Raw genomic sequence first — 13,393 nt, 5'->3', positions numbered from 1 at the left:
GGGGCAGTCTCGATGCCAACCTAAATAAATATATTTATACATACAGCCTTCCTGTCCCCAACAAAATGAAGTATTATGCATACTCATTACTCTCGACAGACCCTATCTACAAGAAAGCGTATGACAAGACTCAACAGTCCATAAATGCCACATAACACCTTATCTTCCGCAGGTTTTCTCCACTTGCTGACTATGTAAATATCTGATCCACACAAATCTCTTCTGCTAAAGAATTCTCCTTGGTTTTCACTAACTAATTTGTTCCTATTTTCTGTTGTCTTCCTATCCCTATTCTACACACTAACCACTACACTAGAATAATTCCTCTAGTTCTTATATTCAAACTCATTTAAACAAAAAAATTACTCTTGTCTTTCATCTTAATCTTGCATCCACATACCTTATGCATATATTCTGGCCACTGTATGTAAGACTAGGCAATGTCAGATACCTACAGCACCCTTAATGCCTACCCCAAGATGATAAACCTTGAAATATCCCTTTGCCCCCTCTAAGCAGCAAATAGAGATTAGAGATCAATCCAATACTGCCCTAAATATACATGAATTTTCCAAGTGATTGCAATAGCAGTTTCAGCAATGCACAAATCATTAAGCATGCATGGGAGGCTAGTTTGGTCAGTTGCAAGTTATTGTAGGCACCTGACAAAAAGTACCCTTGAAATACTACTTAGTACTGTCAGATTTGACACAAACAAGGAACAACAGTTTCAATCTCAACAAGCCTCTATGTAGGACAGAACAGGAGATGCTTTTTCACCCACAGGGTTATAAACCCATGGAACTGCCTACCTGCCAAAGCCATAAATGCCAAAACTGTGTTAAGTTTCAAATCTACCTGGAAAAGATCAAGACAAATGTGGAGTACCTTCAATAAGCTGCCGGTTTCTTGCCCTCGTCGAGGCCACTAGGGTTAGTGGCCCCTCAAGTAAATAAAATATCAAAATACTTTACCCACTAAGTAACAACTGTAATCTGATCCACTGTATATCTTGATTTACCTATTATTAAAACATAGGTCCCAAGTTCAAATTCCTGACCGTTTTATTATACGGCATATGATGCTTTTTGTACCACACAGCAGTGGCCAATGGGATGGATACATCTATTCACCTAAATATATTTCCCCATAATGAACACAGCATAGTACATTACCTAAAAGACTGAGGGACAGAGACTCCTTTGGTATTTCAGTAGAATGAAACTGCATGTAATAAATTACCACTAAGAAGTGGTAGTCTTATATCATTGGATAAATTATACAATATCACTTACTCCATTCTGTTCTGCTTCCTACCTTTCATGCTGCCTCTCCATTGGAAAAGGAAAAGAAACTGGAACAGAGAGTGCCACCATATCTTCATTATTAATGTAAGAGTACATTGGAATTTCCTTTTTTGAGAATTTCAGTCTACTAATTTTTCCTACTTTTGAGTCTTGCTTCTTAAGTAGACGATCAACTGTTTTTTTCTGTTGGGAAAAAATTAAGCGGATGAAATATTCTCAACTCAATTAAGTAAAATAAATAAATAAATTATGTAATGTATTTATGTATGTACAGGTATATAAACTTTACAACATCCAAAATGTGGATTATAGTATCTTTCCAGACCTGATCCAAATTAGGGAGAAATCTGAATTTGGGGAACTTTTACCTTTTATGGAATGGCTATTTATCACCAAATGTTTTGAAGTTTTATTTATAGCAAATTATAGAATGCATATAGTATTCACATACAGTGGTACCTCCAATTACGAATTTAATCCGTTCCCAGAGACAGGTTGTAACTCGAAAATTCATAACTTGAAACAAACTTTATCCAAAAGAAATAATGTAAATTGAATTAATCCGTTCCACACCCCCAAAACATATTAGCTTAAAAATATATTTTATACTGAATACCACTCTTTTTGTATTAGCTACAATACAGTATGGACTGTATATCTTGCCTTAATTGAGGACTCGCGGCATATGGAAGACGGTGAGGAGGGAGGGGGAGAAGGAGAGGTGTTACTATTTGGAAGGGAAGTCCCCTTCCATTATAACATCAGGCACTGATGACTTCTCTGGGGTACTCTCTCTCTTTCTCCTACATTTTGTAGGCATACCACTAGGACCTGGTTGTGGCTCACTGCGTGCTTGTCTAACTAAGACTCTGTCTAAAGACACTTGTTTTTTCCTACATTTTAACACTTGTCTGTTTGTCTGTAGTGAGACATCACATCGTCATTTAAAAGGTCAATGCAACGGCCTGCTACAGCTTTATCTGGGTGAGTTTTTTCAACAAAACTTTGCAGTTCTTCCCATACTTCACACATTTTCTTAATGAGGAAGGGACATCTTCTGCCTCTACTCACAACTATTTTCTTAGGTTGAACCTTACCACTGACTTTCTTGAGACCCATGGCATGATATAAAATAATTAATGTTCAAAAAACAAAAAAGCACAAAAACAATTAAATTCTTTACAAGCGAGATCGTCACTAAGCGGGCGGCTCTGGTAAACTGAGGCGGGGTAACCAGTGCCACCAGAAACCACATGCTCGGTTGACCCGTACGTGTGTCAACAAAGTCGCTAGTCGAGGCAAAGATTGTAAGTCGAGTTGAATTTTCCCATGAAATTCGGGTCATAACTTGAAAAATTCGTAAGTTGAGGTTCCACTGAATATGAAAGCATATATTTGAAAAAATTATCAGCATAGATAGAACACAATTCAATTTAATGGAGTAATTATCCAATTTAATAACTATGAATTCTTTAAAATAAGAAGATAACACACACAAGTTAATTTTTACAATTAAAATAATGCATATCTTCCTTATATGGTAAAATAATACCTTATCTTCCTCTCTCTTCTCTTGTGCTTGTTCTCTTCTTTTGTGTCTTCATGGCTTTTTTGGCCAGCATTTCCTTCGTAACAACTTTCTCCTTAAAACCTGTAAAAAGAGTTCACTTTGGTAGAATCCCCTAATATTTCTTTAATATCAATTCAGAAAGTTTTGAATTCAATTTATTGCAATCTCTAGCACAGAATATACTTAGAAAAGCACAAAAACCCTAAAACAATTGGAGTAGCATAAAGTAACAATATTTACATGTCCACAGACTTCACAATAAAACAAAACAAAACAAAAAATGCCAAAGAATTGAAAGACAAACTTAAAAATTGAGAAACTTACCTCAAAACACAAATTCAAAGCTAAATAAAGTACAGTATAAGGAGAAATCAAGTAATAAATCTAAATCCGTTGTTGGTTCCGTGGATCAATGACCCTGTGGCCTGGTATCAACAAGGCGTCAGAACTAATCCTAAATATCTCCACAAACAAGCAGGTATAAAACCAAAAAGACAGAATACAGAATAATATTGTGCAGAATGCAGCATAGTAAATAAATCTGACATTAATCACATATACCAAAGTTGAGACTCTTGACATAATTGAGAATAGGTAAACATGGGCGGAAGAGAAGTGATGGAAAGGAAAATCCATATTCCAAGGCAGCACCCAACTTTTAGGAAGGCGAAAACAACATGAGGAGGAGGCATAATACTATACATAAAAAGAGGGCTTGACTGGAACCAGCAATGGGGAATTAAATAACATGGATGCTAAGAATCTGTAAGGTGCAATATAATAGCTCGAAATGGTATTAAGCTTAGTAAGAAAATGCTAGAGCAGACAGCAATGGCAGAGTTTTACTGAACTGGATCATGTGAAAAGGGTAGCAGCACAAGTTCTTATAAAGGAGAATTTTTACCACACTAGACAAAAGACTGAGTGAATCTAACATCACAAACAGAAAGAGAGTAGTTTCTTAACTTCATACATACTAATCAGTCAGCATATGACTGATCTCACCCTAGATAACAGCATTCTAGATCTTATGCTAAGCAACAGAATGCACGTTCATCAAATCCAGGTAGGAGAGATCGCCCTTACAGGTAACTACTATATCTTGAGATGAAACACTTCTAGAAATGCATATAAAGGTCCAAGAGGATGACCGTTTTGATTATCTTCAACTATAGAACAGGAAAGATGTAGTTTTATAAGAAACTATAAAAAACAATAAAATAGAACTGAAAAAAATACCTCCTGGAAGGAGTTAAAATGAAGATATTGAAGCATCATTGGATAATTTCACAAAGGTCATCACTGAATTTGAACAAAAATATGGGCTAAGGAGAAGGAAATGGTTAAGAATCAGATGGATGACAAAGGCAGTAAAAAAAAAAAAAAAAGCTTTAACAACCAAGTTCAACACCTGGAAGAAGTATCAATACACCAAGGATCACATAAATTATGAAACATGCTAAAGGGTATGAAATGCAGGTAACCAGGAAATCAGATCAACCAAAAGCAACTATGACAAACTTATTTAAAACAGAAAAATATTGAGTCCTTTTCATGCTTGTACAAATAGTAAAACCTTGTACAAGTTAGTCTCACCTTAAAAGGTGAGGCTAACCATGTTATAACTGACGATAAAAAGACAAACAACACTCTGAACTTTAAAGTATAAAGATGTATACTTTACATCTGTGTACACACTAGAAAGACTAGATAACATATACCTAGAAAAGATCATCAAGGCAAATGGGGGTGACCTTCGACAAACCGCCGGCTTCCTGTCCTCGTAGAGGCCACTAGGGTTATTGGCCTTCAGGTAAATCAGGTAAAACATCCCAACACAGCATAAACATGTGAAATATTCAGGAAAAGCATCAAGAAATTAAAGTAATCAAAAGCCCCAATTGTGAATGGATTCAGTTCAAATTTAGACACCAGTTCAGGGTGAATCTGTTCAACATCAACATGTATAAGACTGTTGGGCAATAAGGAAAAAGAGAACAAAAAAAATTAGAAAACTGCCCAAGACAGATTTCCAAAATGGCAACCTGAATGCGCAAGGCATGTACACAGTGCTCGCTCACCGAACCTTGAACAGGCTACAACAGAGAAGGGCAAGGAGAGCCATGGCATAAATGAAGAGGAAACAAATCTAGGTTCAGTTACAGCATTAGGCTGTAACTGAACCAGGCTGTAAGTTACAGCATTAGTCTGTAACATCCAGCCATAGAGGATGGCTATGTTACAGCATCAGGCTATAGATCCAGCCACCACAGCATCACCAAACTGAGATGCCATGAACAAAGTTTTTACACATTGTAGGCCTCATGATTTTGTATGATTAGCTAATACACTTTGGGTCTAGTTTATTAGAAAGTACCAGATCCATCATTTTGGTATTGCATTTTTGCATAATTTATTACATTTGTTGAAGATTTTCAAGAAGTGTATGTTTATTATATCAACAATTTCAGTACATTCCATCTCAAATTTACAGAACTGCTCTTGAGAAAATGTAAAAATGTAAAACATCAATGTATGATTTTATCTTATTTTGTTCTTTATTCAGAGAGCTTAAACACTGTCAGGACAAAATGGGGAAACGGGGGAACAGCTGTCTGCCACTATCAAGGCCATTAGAGATGGTGGCCCTTAGATAAATTTAATGAAATATGATGAAAGAAAACAAAACAAACAGAAGCAATAATAAACAATGCTTATGAGAAAATACTAAGGCAATGTAAAGAGATTGAACTCACATCCCTGGACAATTATAATGTTTCATTCCAGTTTTGAGTATTTCATATGATACAATAACCCTGCTAACCTGAGGGCAGAGACAAGAGAGGTTCAGCTGGTATTACTGGGAAAGCATCATCTGTTCCATCTGTTTTCTTTTCTTTTTCCAACATTGCTCGCTGTCGGGCAGTCATCAGTCGAGGATTTTTCATTCGCTTTAATTCATCATCAACCTGAAATAATATAGTCAAATAAAAAGAAATTAATAAAAAGTTATAAAATGTCACATTTGGCTATAAAATAGACTATGAAAATAAGTTCTCTAACTGAGGCCTGTGTGTTGGACACTCTTATATGAGATATTTTCACCTCAGTAGGAATCAAGTGCTAAATCTTGTTTGGGTGTTGCTATGCTTTTGAAGAGTAAAGGTAATTTGCTTTTTGATTTAGTTTCATTTAGTCCAAGGCTGCACTTGTCCCTTCTCATTGATGTGTAACAGGTGTTGGTGAGCACAAGCCTAAAAATGCTTCTCTCGCAGTCATCTTCACAATCTGGGGAAGATCGGCTCAAACTCGCCTGGATTGGCAAGTTTGATTTTTTGGTGTGCATCAGAGGTTTGATTACCTCGATTTTCTGCTGTTGAAGGTTTCATGGATAATGCATCCAGTTCAGAACCTGAACCTGAATTTACAGCTTTTGGGGTGTTCATCTAATTTTTGTCCTTGATGGTCACTACTTTCAGGAACAGCCAAAAGTAGTAGATGTGCCAAACCCCAAAAAAACAGCCAATCCCTGAACATAGGATGGACCAGTACCAGGCAATTGGCATCCTAAAAGTCTAGGGGAAAAAAAAAAAAGGGCCAAGACAGCACGAAACCACCTTGTGACCCGCACACACAGTTAATCAGAATGAAGGACAGGGAATATGAGCACTGATTCCTGACAAGTCGAAGATCATCTGGGACTTAGGAAGTCTTTTTCCTTGGTCACAATAAAAAGTCTGGATGCTTTCTGTAAATCAGGGCCCATGGAATTTGCTTCCCTGTCCAAAATGTCATGAGTGTGGAAAAGTTAAGCAGACCCAGGGCCCAGGATCCAGAGACATCAAGAGGTAGACTGTGAAGCCATGTACAAAAGACACTAATGGAAATTATGTGAGGGACTCACACATTCCCGATCTAAGACTCAAAAGGCACACAGACATTCTCTCTCTCTCTCCCAATGATGAGACTGGGGCCACTATCAACCCTTTTGCTGTGACACCTAACAGCGACTGGTTACCTTGGAGTGAATTAAGGTACTCTCCATTGAGTTTCCTTTCCCTAAGTAGAAATACAGTATGATAAAAAATGCAAAACAAAAAAATCTACATTTTTTGCTCTTTTATTAAAGGAAACAATGTTTCAGAGTGCTATAGCCAAAGAGATAAATAAAATTACAACATTCACACATTATAACTAAATTTCAAAATGCAGGCAAACCTTACACTTGATAACATTACCTCTTCAAGTTTGCCAGACTCTATAGCGTCCAGCCATCGCTCCTCTTCACTGTCTGTGTCATCCTCCCCTTTACCGTCTTTCTTTTTGCCACTTTTCTTGCCCCCAGTGGTCTTGCTCTTCTCGGATTTGACCTTAACAGATTTTGGTGTGGTTCTAAAATTTGATGATAAAATATCGGTGCATTATTAAAACTTGAACATCTAAGCTAAGCTAACAAGTTGCACATGATGAGCCTACAGAAGGTTGGGTGGTTATCAGATTTATACACATTATATAGCGGCTCACATTTCCACCACTGGGAATATGGCAGTTGGTGTCTTGGTATATCCACACTGCTCTGGGTGTGGCATCGGCATCGCTTACACCCGAGGGCTTGTACATGGAGTTACAGTATTAACAGTGGCCTCAGCAGAAAACAGGAAAGCTCTATGCCATCTGGCTTCTGTTGATGAATGCAGTGATGGATGTGTTCATACATCATCATTATCAGAATATGACTGATAAAAAAAACTACCTAGAACATGAAATAACTCACCCAATCACTGCAAGGTGGCAGCACAGTCCACTACAGTCCCCTAAGCCTAGGCCCAACCCAGTGTCTCAGAAAAGGTGGGAAAAGGAGCTATTGAGATGGAGCCAAGAAAGGGGCATTTAATTTAGTTCAACACTAGTAGTAGTAGTAGGCATCCATCAGTCTCAGGAGACTATGGACTTGCGCACTGGCGTCGGCCTGGTCTGGAGTGGCCTCACAAGGGTGCAAAGCCAGGGTAGGTTGATTGATTGTTACTGTGTAGTTCAACACTACACAGTAACTTTCCTCAGTAGCCCCCCCCCCTCAGCTTCCTCACATTGGCCCCTCACATGAAGAACAGCGATTTTGATCCCAACACCAAAGCAATAACATGCAACAATAAATAAGACCAAAAGGGGCTTCTCCATAGAAAGTGTCCATGGTGACAGGACCTGGGTTAAGGTGTGCTGGCCTCAGTTGTATCATATGACCCACCATCACACTATGTCTTCAGGTATGTGCCAGAGCTGGGAGGTAGCAATCTGCACGTACCTGATAGGAATTACAGAAGCCCCAAGTCCTCTTATTGGTAGAAAGTATATGGGAAAAAACAGATTATTTGCAAAACTGGATCAGATACAAGATGATATGCCTATGATAATTGCTTTTAGAGGTGCCATTGAACCTTAGTGCATTGGCCATAGCTTGGTAGATGGCATTCATTGCAAGAATCAAAAGATCTAAACCAAGTGGAAAACAGGTCAATTCATCTTAAAAACCAGTCCCAATTCATCTTAAAAACCAGTCCCAATTCATCTTAAAAACCAGTCCCAATTCATCTTAAAAACCAGCCCCAATTCATCTTAAAAACCAGTCCCAATTCATCTTAAAAACCAGTCCCAATTCATCTTAAAAACCAGTCCCTGCCAGCTGACAGACATGGAATACAATCAGGAAGAATGTGAAGTGTCAGGTGTGCAGAACTGGGGTTAGGTGTACTAGTGTTTCACAGTGGTAGTTCATAAAAGGTAAACAATTGCAGTAATTGGTTATTAACCAGAGCCTACTGTTAGTCGCCCAGTGTTGTCTGGGAAGGGACGTGTAAGGCTTGATTTTATGAACTCCCCACTTGTCATTTTTGGTTGGATTGATATTTTCTCCAGTGACTCCACAGCATCTTATATAACCCTGCAGGGATGATTCAAAAAGATTTGTGTGGTGCCAGTGCCATACAAAACATTGCTTGACAGTGCATGATTGTTTCCAATAATCCAGCAGATCATATATGCACTGTGTATACCTCAAGGAACAGACGAAAGAGCTAGCTCAGAAGGTAGTAAGATACACGACTAAAGATGAGATGTTACTGTTGATGATTTGCTCAAACATACTGGTGTTGGTTCTCCTTGATGCTGTGCAGTGTAAAAAAGATGGATGCACAAGTAGTGACCTTTAATATCTTTAGACAGGTTTCCAACTAAGTACGACACTCTATCTTTGTGCAGAGGCCTACCCCATCCCAAGTGGTGAGAAATGGATTAATAAATAGTGATGATAAAATAATTCATTTCCAGTCCTAAATTTTCAAGCACTGTTTTGAAATAAATTAATTGCTTCCTACATAAATAATTCCACTGTATTCATTTCTCAGTACAAGCCTATATGCCTATATAGACTAATAGGCTCTTAAACAACCACATTATAAATAATTTTATATAAAATTACACTAAAATCAAAGACAAAAGCATATACACATGCTTCATATACAAATTCAAAGTAAACAGTCATGACTAAACACTCAACATACGGCTTTTCGGGGGAAGAGTCAATCTTAATTTTCAACTTTAACCCTTGGGTTGGCGAGTCATCAATGTCATCAACAGTGACATCCATATCTTCAATATCTTCAACATTTATGATCCTCTCTACCTCTTCTTTCTTGGAAGATTTTTTGTGTTTATGTTTTTTGGGTTTCTTCACTGTAGTCATTGCTGGATCTAGAATAAATTAAGCCAAGTTGTAACTATAATTATTCGTGATTCCATTTAATTATTAAAAGTAGTTTCTCTGTTAAGATTTCTACTTACATTTGCCATTTATCCCTGATGTACCACATAATCATACAGAATGTACCACAATCATACAGGATGTACCACATAATCATACAGAATGTACCACAATCATACAGGATGTACCACAATCATACAGAACATACCACATAATAACACAAAATGTACCACATAATCATACAGAACGTATCACACAATCATGAAGGATGTACCACATAATCATACAGGATGTCACCATAACTGATAACAGCAAACCTATCTGTGAATTTAAAAATACAGTAAACTCTACCCTGTGGCAAAAGCCTCAAAATATCATCACTGACAGACTATCCTCAAATAGATAATTTGTTATTACTTTCAATCAAAACAGGTACTCTCAGTTCATTATGCCCAGGCATATCATATTACAAAAATCATGCATTCAATGTAATAAAATGCCCATTTCTGGTGGGCCCTCCAACCTTTACTCTAGTACCACCATGTATGTACCACCAACCATGCACCATGTACGGGTCTGGGTGGACAGTGTTCTTGACTCGTGGACCTAGGGACCATGGTTCGATCCCTGCACCTGTCGGAGACAGATGGGCAGAGGTTCCTTAACCCTGATGCACCTGTTACCTAGCAGTAAATAGGTACCTGGGAGTTAGACAGATGCTATGGGCTGCTTCCTGGGGAGGGGGGGTTGTTGAGGGGAAAAAAAATAGTTAGTACTGTAGGTAGTAACCGTTGATTGATAGTTGAGAGACAGGCCGAAAGAGCAGAGCTCAACCCCGCAACCACAAATAGGTGAATACTAAACACACCAGGGCCAGGATTCAACAAGCATTTAAGCATCTATTTATGAACAATAGATTTGTTCATCTATTTATGAACCTGTACATCTTTTCTCAATCTTTGGGGCTGTGTTTACATTTATTAAATGGTTTATGTGTATCAAACTTCCCAATCATATGTTATTGTTGTTATAAAAAGCCTCCAGGTGCTTCAGAGCTCATATACTGTTTAATAAATAAAAACAAAGCCACCCAAGATTAAGAAAAGATGTACAGGTTCGTAAGTAGGTGTGTAAATGCTTTTGGAATGCTGGCCCAGGCCTTTGAGAACTTTCCATGTCCTACCATGAGTCAGGACCAAGAGGAAGGGGACCATCAGGGGAAAGTTTACTTGACTTGATTTCATGTACATGTTTCCTATATTATTAAGGAATTTTCTATATTATTAGTATTACACGTTTCCTATATTAAGCCATACTTTTTTAGACATTCTGAATGTTAGGTTTCTTTGGATATGTAAGATTGTTATGGTTAAATTTTGGTTTTGAAAAATTGGATATCTGAAGATATTGCCTGAAACAATATACTTATTTAAATAGTATAAAAAAAAACATGGAACTATATTTAAATTGCATAAAACTATAAAACTCCATGTGCTTGTATTTAAATGTCATCAGGACCATGCCCTTTCCACTTAGTCAAAATATTTTAAACTTTTTAGGATATCAGGTTTAGTTAGGTAAAGTCTGATTAGTCACGGTTAGGATACAGTAGGTTAGGGGAAGGATATGTTAGGTTAGGATAATTTGGTTACGAGTTTCAAATCTTAAAGCGTGGTTGTAACTGGGAACTCCCCAAAAAGCACCATGAACCATGAGGGTATATTCAGCTTATGCAAGCACCCAGGGGTCCTTTATCTAAATAGCATAATGCCTTATTGAGATACATCCAAACAGAATAGTACCCCAACATACAAGTCAATTTGCAGAGCAGACGATTTGTAAATGGACTTTTAAACCTAACCCATGCTATTTACCTGAGGAGTAGCTATATCTCTAGTGGGCTTAACGAGGACAGGAAGCTGGCGGCTTGTCAAAGGTCCCCAATTATATATGCAGTATAGGTTACACATATGCTTAAACACACGAAGTGCATAAAGCACTTTGAGTCGGTTCCTGTCTAATTACCACAAGCTACACAAGGCTTCACAAAGCTTCCTGGCAATACGTTAGTAATGAATAAATATGATATATTTACTCATTGTAATGTTGGTAGTTAAATGTACAACACGAAAAACATAATTTTAATCTGAAAAAGTATCTTTTTATAAGAAATTTTATGAAAATAAAGAGCTGGTGATGCCAAATCAAGTCGACGATCCAAGCGTCGGTTAGGTTAGGTTTGGTTTGGTTTGGTTAGGTTAGGTCAGGTTAGGTCAGCCTAACCTAACATATCATATTTATTCATTACTAACGTATTACCAGGAAGCTTTGTGAAGCTTGTGGTAGCTTGTGGTAATTAGACGGACCCCTTTGAGTACTCTTTCATGTGTAGTGTTGTTTATTTTAAAGACAGTCTGGGACAGCAGCTAGATTAACAAGCATTCTGTCAATGTTTTGAAAACCTATTTTCATTATTGCCCACAGGATGGGTATGGGGGACCATAATAATTTAACAAAACCAATCAAACTCACCTTGATTATGACTATGGGATTCCATGCTCATGAAGTGAGACTGCTCACTGCTGTCCTTGTCTTTCTTCTTACCCATGATTCTCCCAAACGATTTAATGTATAAGAAAGATTTCTGTTAAATTTGTGCGTGTGGGGAAGAGACACGAGCAACAGAGTGAAGGTCTGGAGGAGGCGGCCGGTGGTCAGAGTCGCGTCTCGCACAGTTCAGTATTTTCCCCGCGAGTTTTGTACCCTACTGTTTGAGACAGATCGGGAAGATTTAGTTGAACTGTACATGTATATACAATGTACATATAGTTATATATATATATATATATAATATATATATATAATATATATATATATATATATATATATATTACATATTTACAAGAGTACAACGGAATATATTTGTTTAATATGAGTAAGTGGTAAATTCTCGCGAAGCCACTGGTTCAGTTCCTGAACCGATTATGTGCCTCTGTAATCCTTTACACCACCGCCCACGGGATGGATGAATGGATGAATGGTAATAAATTGGTGTATGTTTGTATGTATACCAGACAAAGTCCATTTAATGGCAGAATTTAGCCATTTTGTGTAAAAACTTTTATATCTCATATTATTAATTTAAAACAGTAATCGAAAAAAAATCATAGTTTGTATATACAAGAGATGAAACAGAGAGCCATGAGCTAGATCGATGTGCTGAGTCCATATGGAGGCCGAGCTTCCAGAAATTTCTTCCTGTGATTGGCTGTTGCGGGGAATACCAACACTCTTTTATGAATAAAATTTATACTAAGAATAGGTCCTTGTGCACAACAACAAGGTTGTTGTGAAAAAGAACAACAATTTCTGTTTGCACCTGACAAATCTCCATCTAACTGGAATAATTTACTCGAATAAGAAGGCAGAGCAGCGTATCATTATTTGTGTCAAGGCAACCCCCAATAATAACGTCACAAGTTAGGTAGCCAGCCCATTTTTATATAACATCTGTTATATCCTGCAATATTTAATTATCACTTATTAACACTTTAAATAATTAACACTTTTTCACTTTTTTTGGGTAAATTAAAGTTAAAGCAGAATTCCATAAGCAGGACTGGTGGGCTGAACTAAGATGATTTACTAAGTGAATGGCACCTATACCTGATCCCTTCCTGTGATTGGCTGTTGCGGGGAATGCCAATGCTTATATGAATAAAATGCAAAATAAGAAATACGTCCCTTTACCTCAATAAC

The 13,393-nt window shown here is 37.4% G+C and overlaps 1 pseudogene; it reads right to left on the bottom strand.

The window, feature by feature from the left end:
* Nucleotides 1-1,300: 1,300 nt before the first annotated feature.
* On the bottom strand, nucleotides 1,301-12,372 carry LOC138357788 (INO80 complex subunit B-like; annotated as a pseudogene).
* Between the last annotated feature and the right edge of the window lie 1,021 nt (nucleotides 12,373-13,393).

The sequence above is a fragment of the Procambarus clarkii genome, chromosome 80 (genome assembly GCF_040958095.1).
Source record: "Procambarus clarkii isolate CNS0578487 chromosome 80, FALCON_Pclarkii_2.0, whole genome shotgun sequence".
Lineage (NCBI taxonomy): Eukaryota > Metazoa > Arthropoda > Malacostraca > Decapoda > Cambaridae > Procambarus > Procambarus clarkii.
The sequence above is the reverse complement of the archived record's forward strand: the minus strand, read 5'-3'. Positions and strand labels throughout refer to the sequence as shown.